The sequence below is a fragment of the Choloepus didactylus genome, chromosome 14 (assembly GCF_015220235.1).
Source record: "Choloepus didactylus isolate mChoDid1 chromosome 14, mChoDid1.pri, whole genome shotgun sequence".
Taxonomy (NCBI): domain Eukaryota; kingdom Metazoa; phylum Chordata; class Mammalia; order Pilosa; family Megalonychidae; genus Choloepus; species Choloepus didactylus.
Genome location: NC_051320.1, coordinates 85,155,301 through 85,162,643, shown reverse-complemented (window position 1 = coordinate 85,162,643; position 7,343 = coordinate 85,155,301). Strand labels below are relative to the sequence as shown.

General features: G+C 46.4%; 1 long non-coding RNA gene across 1 annotated transcript; it reads left to right on the top strand.

Annotated features, from left to right (window-relative positions):
* Positions 1-244: 244 nt before the first annotated feature.
* LOC119509395 lies at positions 245-3,276 on the top strand. The gene is made up of 3 exons (XR_005211690.1): positions 245-310; positions 709-744; positions 2,788-3,276. It is a non-coding gene; the product is annotated as an uncharacterized LOC119509395 (long non-coding RNA).
* Positions 3,277-7,343: the final 4,067 nt, after the last annotated feature.

The window sequence follows — 7,343 nt, the reverse complement described above, 5'->3', positions numbered from 1 at the left end:
TACATGGCAGAAGGGACTTTGCAGATGTGATTAAGTTAAAGGTCTTAAAATAGGGAGATTATTCTGGATTCTCCAGGTGGGCCTTAAATGTCACCATAAGTTTTCTTATAAGAGAGAGGCAGAAGGAGATTGGACGACAGTAGGGGAGAAGGCAGTGTGATGACAAAAGCAGAGGTTGGACAAAAGCCAAGAGTAGCCTCTTGAAGCCGGAAGTAGCAAGAACAGATTGTCCTCTGGAGCCTCCAGGAAGAACTAGCTCTGCCGATATCTTGATTTTAAGACTCATTCTGGACTTCTGACCTCCAGAACTGTAAGAAAATAAATTCGTGTTTTAAGCATCTAAGTTTATGGTAATTTGTTAGAGCAGCATTAGGGAACTAATACATCTTCTGACAAAGGATGTGGGGGAGGGGGATACAGGACTAGTTAATTTGGGAGTGGGTGGGCACTTTATTTACGTACCTAAAATACCTGAGAGTTTTGGCTTCCTAGCTGCATTAGGAAGCCAGGTTACGCGCTAGGGAGGATCAGATCAGCAAGGTGAAAGGCGAGGTCTCGGAAGGGAACAGCAGACACTGCCGAGTCAGCAGAAGAACAGGATTGACCAGTGACCTTGATTCCGGGATGATGAGGTGCGTGATGGCACCTCTGGGGTCAGGTGGTGCGGATGTGGCATCTCCTCACAGCTCTGTGATTTCCTCCTCCTAGGCTCAGCCACCCCATGGAAGAGCAGAGAAGGCTATGGTGAGTTTCATCAGGCTTGGGGTTGGGGGAATGGGGTGGTGGAAATGGGGTGAGGTCTGGGAACGATCCTCATTCCACTTCCCACCTTGAGGTGTGTGGGGCCTGGAGAAACGGCAGCTTCCACCTGCGAGGGCTGCAGGGGCCGGGGGAGTCCCTATAATGCACTACCGGTCTGCTCAGTGGAAAGGTTGAGCTCGAAGGGAAGCAAGGTTCTGGGGAATCAGCAGAAATGGGTGAGCGGGAAAGAAGAGAGTGCTGCGGGGGTGGAGGCGGGTGTGGAGGCGTCCCTGGCTGTACAAACTAGTAGGGGACGAGAGAGCAGGAGAAGCAGGTACAGGGCTTGTATCTTGGGAGGTAAACAAACGTGGAGGGATGAAGGGCTCGGATTCACAGCTTATCCTAAGGCTCCAGATGGTAAGCTGGAGTCAGGCTTCAAGACAGCCCTGGGAGAGATCTCTAGTGGGTAAGTTAATGTCGGTGAACTGAGGCCAAGGTCAACTGATGATTTCTACGGCCCTGTCTAGTTGGGAGATCTGACCGTGGGATTCCAAACCCCACTGTGGCTGCTTTCCTAGTGGACCCCACGTTGGCTTGAGGCCACTCTGGGCTGCTTAGAGCTTAGGGCAGAGTCTCTTCCCCTGGGATTCCTTGGCCAAATGCTTTCCTGTGCCTTGATCCCACTCTGGCCCGTATCCATTCCTCCTGAACAATTACAAGCCCACATGGTTCCAGGCTACTCTATATCCCCACACCTTTGCACATGCCATGTGCTCAGGCTGGAGTCAACGTTCTCTACATTGTCTCTGGGTGAATTCATCCTTCACATCCTAGCTCCACTGCCACCTCCTCCAGGAGGGCTTCCGTGCTGCTCACCCCCGCTTTCCTGCCCCTCCAGAGTGGCGATCACCCCCTCCCCTGCCAAACTGGTGCTTTCCAATACTCATGCTCTTATACAGAATCACAGTGTCTTCTCTTCATCTACATTTTTGTTCTCTCTCACTAGACCCTAAGTTCTTTCTCTCTTAGTTCTCTCTGTACTCTCAGTTATCAGGAAAGAATATCCACAAACAAATTGAAATCCACACTGAGGGGTGTGTGAGTGAAGGAGCAGCTCCCATCAGAATGGTAATGGGGGAGAGGGGCTGCTGGCATATAGAAACCTCCAGGCTATTGTACCCCTTCTTGGTTGAGCTACTGCCTTCTCCAAAAGCAATTGCTTAGGAACTCATTGTCCAAGGGAAATAATAATAATAACAATCAAAAAACATGGAGCAGATTTGTTCTACCAAAGGCCACCCTGTGTGATGGCTAGGAAACATCAATTTTTGAGTGGAATCACTTGGTGCCTGCTTCTCATCCCCACCACTGCACAAGCAAATTGCTTATTTACTCGCACCCCCATTAGAGGATTATGACTCCCCCCTTTCCTAGCATCGCTTTGCCCTCCTAGATCCTGACACCTGTTTTTCCAAGGCGTGAAAGAGCTAAACTTTGGAGAGAGGCCTAAACTCTCTGTGAACTTCATGTCAAATCACATAGTTTCAGAAAACTCAGATGCAGTTTGAAATTACAGTTAAGATCCTGTGGAAAATAAATGACATGAACAGCTGAAAACCCCGCCCCCACCATCCTCGACTCCCCTCCCCCAGTTTTTTATGCCCCCCACTGCCGAGTAAAATTTGTTCACTGGGGATACGAAACCCGAGCCTTGCACAAGTGCACAGCACAGTGGGGCGTTGATTTGGTCCATCCCGGACAGCAGCTGCTGGAGGGGCTGGGGAGGGGGGCGGGGGCCCCCAAAGAGCTCTCTGGAAGTCCTCAGGAGGATTGCTGCTGGAGGGTCCTTGGGGGCTGCCCCCTCCTGTTTTGCGCAATCTATCTTTAGAGAACTGCAAGTTCATTTCTCAGAAGGGCCCCAGAGCTGAGACGACTTCTAAACGGACAAACCACTTCCTGCAATCGTTAACTGAATTGGGGCTGGGGGGGTGACCATTGGAGGGGGGGGCTCCATTCAGACTTGTCCACCCTCATGTCTTTCCACAGCCCACCCTGGCTCTGGGCCAAGGGAGATGGAGCAAAGAGTGGGCCCCGGAGTGTGAACAGAGGTCACTGCTGGAAGTGCAGTCATGTCCCCAGGCCTGGTCACCTCAGGGACTCTGGGAGAGGGAGCGTGCTACCCTGGATCGTCCTGCACGGAGTCACCGAGAGGAAGCGTGGCCCATCCCTCCTGGCTTCCATGCCCTCTTTCTCAGGGTTCAAGGGGTCATTTCAGAAAGGAAAGTCTTGAAGCCCTTGACAAATGACTTCAAGCCTCCTAATGGGCATCAGCACTGAATGGACTGCCGAAAGCTGAAGCTCCCAAAGGATCCTTCAGTGCAGCTTGGTACAGTGGAGAAAGACTTGAGGGACAAGTAGCCCTGGGTTCAAATCTTGTCTCAACCACTTAGTATCTGTGTGGACTTCGGCAGCATCTACTTTCACTGCACCCCAGTAAATAGCAATTAATAATAGTAACCGCCTTGGAGAATTGTTATGAGGTTTCCATGAGAAAATATATGTCCAACTCTTGTTATAGTCCTGGACATAAGCAATATGTTCAATAAATGTTACTTGTTAATAAGAATAATAACAGAAGCTACTTTGGGGAGTTTGGTAAGTGCCAGGCCTTATGGCAAGCACTAAACATGCATTTTTTTTTCCATTTGATCGTTGCAATGACTCTGTGAGGTTGGGAATTATCATTATAGCTTTACCGAGCCTTGAGATGGTAAATGGCATTGTCATCATTGGATTCCAGTTCTGACTACAAAACCTGGATCTTTCCTACTCTCCTGTCTTGCTTCTTATCACACCTTTCTGGAATCTTCTTTCTCAGGTGTCTGGGGGCAACTGTCCTGTGGCTTCAGGGACACCCAGAGCCCTCAATTTAGCCCCGCACTCTTTTTCCTTCCCTGTCCCTCGCACTCCCATAAAAAGTGCCACCCGGCCCCCACCCCACTTCTGCCAGAGACCGAGGCCAGCGAGAGGACCGTGTGTGTGTGGACTGGGGGTAGTGGGGTGGGGTGAGATGGGGGGAAGACGGACTGATGAGCTAAGTCCATGTTTGAGTCTGGGAGTAGACTTTCTTTTTTTTAGAAAGAAAAAACAAAACAAAAGACACCCAGTTAACTTTGAATTTCAGATAAATAACAATTTTTTAGTAGAAGTATGTCCTAAATATTACATGAGACACCATGATGCCAAAAAAAAAATATATATTATTTACCTGAAACTCAAATTTAACTGAATGTCTTCAATTTAATCTGGCAACCCTCTCTGGGAGAAAGTATGTTGTGGTGGAAGCAGTATTACCATATGCCAGAAGCTCTGATATCCAGTCTGAGCTCTGTTACCAGCTCTGCGATATTAGGAGAATCACCTCCCCTTTGCAAGCCTCATGTCCTCATTTAAAAATAGGGCATAATAAAACCTACCCTGCACTAAAATTTCATGCAATATTTGGTGACTCAATGATCGTCTACTGTTGGTTATCATAATTGCAGTCAACTATCTCAGTAAGTATTTATTGAGTGCCCCATGCCGAGTGGTGGAGACAGAAGGGTTCATAAGACACGGCCCCTGCATTTAGGCTGATCACAATCTGGTGAGGAGATTGAAGACAGGTAGACAAACAGTTGTAAGTGAATGTGCTTCATGTGAACGTGGAGTGCTCACTCAGAGCTGGGAGAGGCACGGAAGAGGACCCACTTAGCTGTGCCTTGAGTGGGTCAGGTAAGGCTTCCCAAGAAGATGCCTCTTAAGCTTTATAGATGCATATAATTTCATGGCCACCCGTTTTCTATGAAACCCATTGTCTTCTTTCATATAATCAAAAATTATACTTTTATATTTTAGCTATGTTAGCATTTTTCTCCTTCAGTGTAATGAATGAATCCTTCCAGCTGGTTAGCATTCTGTGCTTGCACATGTGCTATTCATTGAAGCCTTGAAGTATCATTGTTCCCATTTTACAGATGAAAAAATTGAGGCTCAGCAAGGGCGAGGAATTTGCCCCATTCACAAAGCTTGTAAGTATAGGAGAAAGAACCAGCACCCTTGACTCCTAACTACCTACAGGGCTAGGGAAGTCACTAAACTTAGTCCAGCTTGAAAACTAGAGCTGTGGGGAAATTAGAGAATTGTGGGTTTTGAAAACATGAAATGCAAGTGGAAAAGGCAGCTGTGTTTTGTCTTGGCAGCCAGAGCTGCATTTCTGAGCCAGCCTTAGAAGCTCAGCATTCCACAGGCCCCCTTTCCCCAGTGCAGCAAGGTGGAGGCAGTAGCTGGTGGCTTGTATTGTGTAATGAGAGGTTATCTGATCACATTGGTTATTTGATCACAATGCTTTCTGATGTTTCACTTTCAGCCACAGCCTTGAAAATGCAGAGAATAGATCCAATTTCATCCCTGACCCTTTCTGTGAACCAAATGCTGATGGAAGAAGGAGCTAGAATTGCTCCTCAAAGACAGTTCTCTCTGAAATTAAAAGTAAGGGCTGTCAGCTGAGGTGTGAAAGGGGGTTTAATTCCCAAAGACCTTCCGGGGTTTCCAAAAAGAGATGCCTGGCTTCCATCTCATATCGAGGGGGCTGCTAAGGTAATGGAGATCCCTTTTGTCTTTGTCTCATTTTCATGTTCCCTCTCTTTTGAACACACACGTGTTACAGATACACACACACAAAATAATATTTGAAACACCCACACTAAATTTGGGGAAATATATTTTTTTCTTTAGGAACATGAAATAATCAATTCCCATGTGTTATGTATACAACTAATAGCATTTGCAAGTGAATCAACAGCTTATTCATTGATTCATGGATTAGTTTGTCCAATAAATGTGCAATAAGCAACCTCTTATGTGTTTGACTCTATGCTAGGTGCTGGCGGGTGGGTGTTAGGGAAGAGTGGAGTTCAAATAACCAGGATTAACCCTCCACATCAGTAGGGGCAGGCGGCAGGGAAGGAACTGAGACACTGCAGCCATGTATACCTGGGTTTCAAACTGGGCTCTGACTCACTAGCTGTGTGCACTTGGTGCTGATTAGACTTTTTTGACAACGTTGTGACTAATTGCTTGGTGGTATTATGCCCAGTTTTACAGATGACAGAACTGTGGCTCGGGGATTTACTGTATTGCCCACGGTCATACAACTTGTGAGTAGCAGATCCGAGTTTTGAGCCCTGGTCTTCAGTTTCCTAATGTAGTGAACTTTCCATTTCCTGTCCACATAATTTTTAGCCCTCCAAATTAATTCCTATTTCTAAGTTACTCAGCAAGAGAAAAAACAAACAAAACAAAAGCAAGTTTCTTTGTTCTTGCACCATTTTCTGCTAAACTTGCCAGACAATAACTACCGCCACAACAAAAATAACTTTAGTTTACAAGGTGAGCACGGCCATTGTAGAAGATTAAATCTTTGCAAATCGCCTCCCATGACTGATAAGTGCACCATGATACCAAACAGTCTTTGGATTTGAGGGAGGGCCTGCAGGCCCCCCTTCCTCTCTTCTGGAGGATTCCAGGTTGGTCTTTCAGGTTCTTCTGTTTATCATGAAACCATAACCTCTTGATTTTCAAATAAAGGAACAACCGAACTAGCCATCTTTGACCAGTGCAGGTAACCCCAGGCTGCGGGATCCACCACCTCTGAGTATGGTTGCCTCTACCTAGAAGCTGGGCACAGCAGCAGACACTCACGTTTAGTCACGTGCTTCCACACTGGCGTCCTTTCCCTCCAGGCCTGAGTCCTTGACCAGAGATTGGACTTTGCCCCTGGGAATAGGCCTTAATTTGGAGCTGACTCATTGCCCTACACAGAGTTGGGAGCGCGAGAATGTGTATTTGCATTATGGCGATGAGCATATTGGGTCCAATGTAATGGCGGAAAAAATCTCCCCCCCCCCCTAGTTTGAACCAGATCACTGCATGGTGCACTGATACACACTGAGCATCATTAACTGGAAGTGCCTTCAAGGTCATTTTCTTGTCCAACACTCTGAAAGCTATAGGGCGCCATTAGGGTTGGGTTTTGCCAATGGCTGGTTTGGGAAAAGAGATGCTGACCTCGTGTCCCAGTTGACATTTGAGGTATCCAGTAGGAAGTTATTGAATTCTAAGAAAAAAATTATTGCTCAGTCACATATCTAATATGTAAATACATTATTATGGTAAAATAGTAGAACACTGCGGATAACACTGAAGTCCCCTTTGGGCTATCTTCTCCCAAGCCCCAAACGTTCCTTGGAGGATACTGCTTTTAACATTTGGCGCACATCCTTCTAGACCTTCATCTGTGTACTTACAGACATGTTGGGTACCTCTGCATGCATAGGTTTTAATATAAATTGAGTCATTTTGTTTGTCATTAATGCATCACAGAGACTTTTCCTTGAAGATGCATATAGATGTACCTCATTCTTTTTACCCATTCTTAATATTGACTAATAGGGATGTGCCATAATTTATTTGGCCGTTCCTCTATTGATAAATATTTGTCATTTCTTTTTTTCTCTTATAATTTCCATGTATGTGGTTCCTTGTGCAAACCAATGTACCTG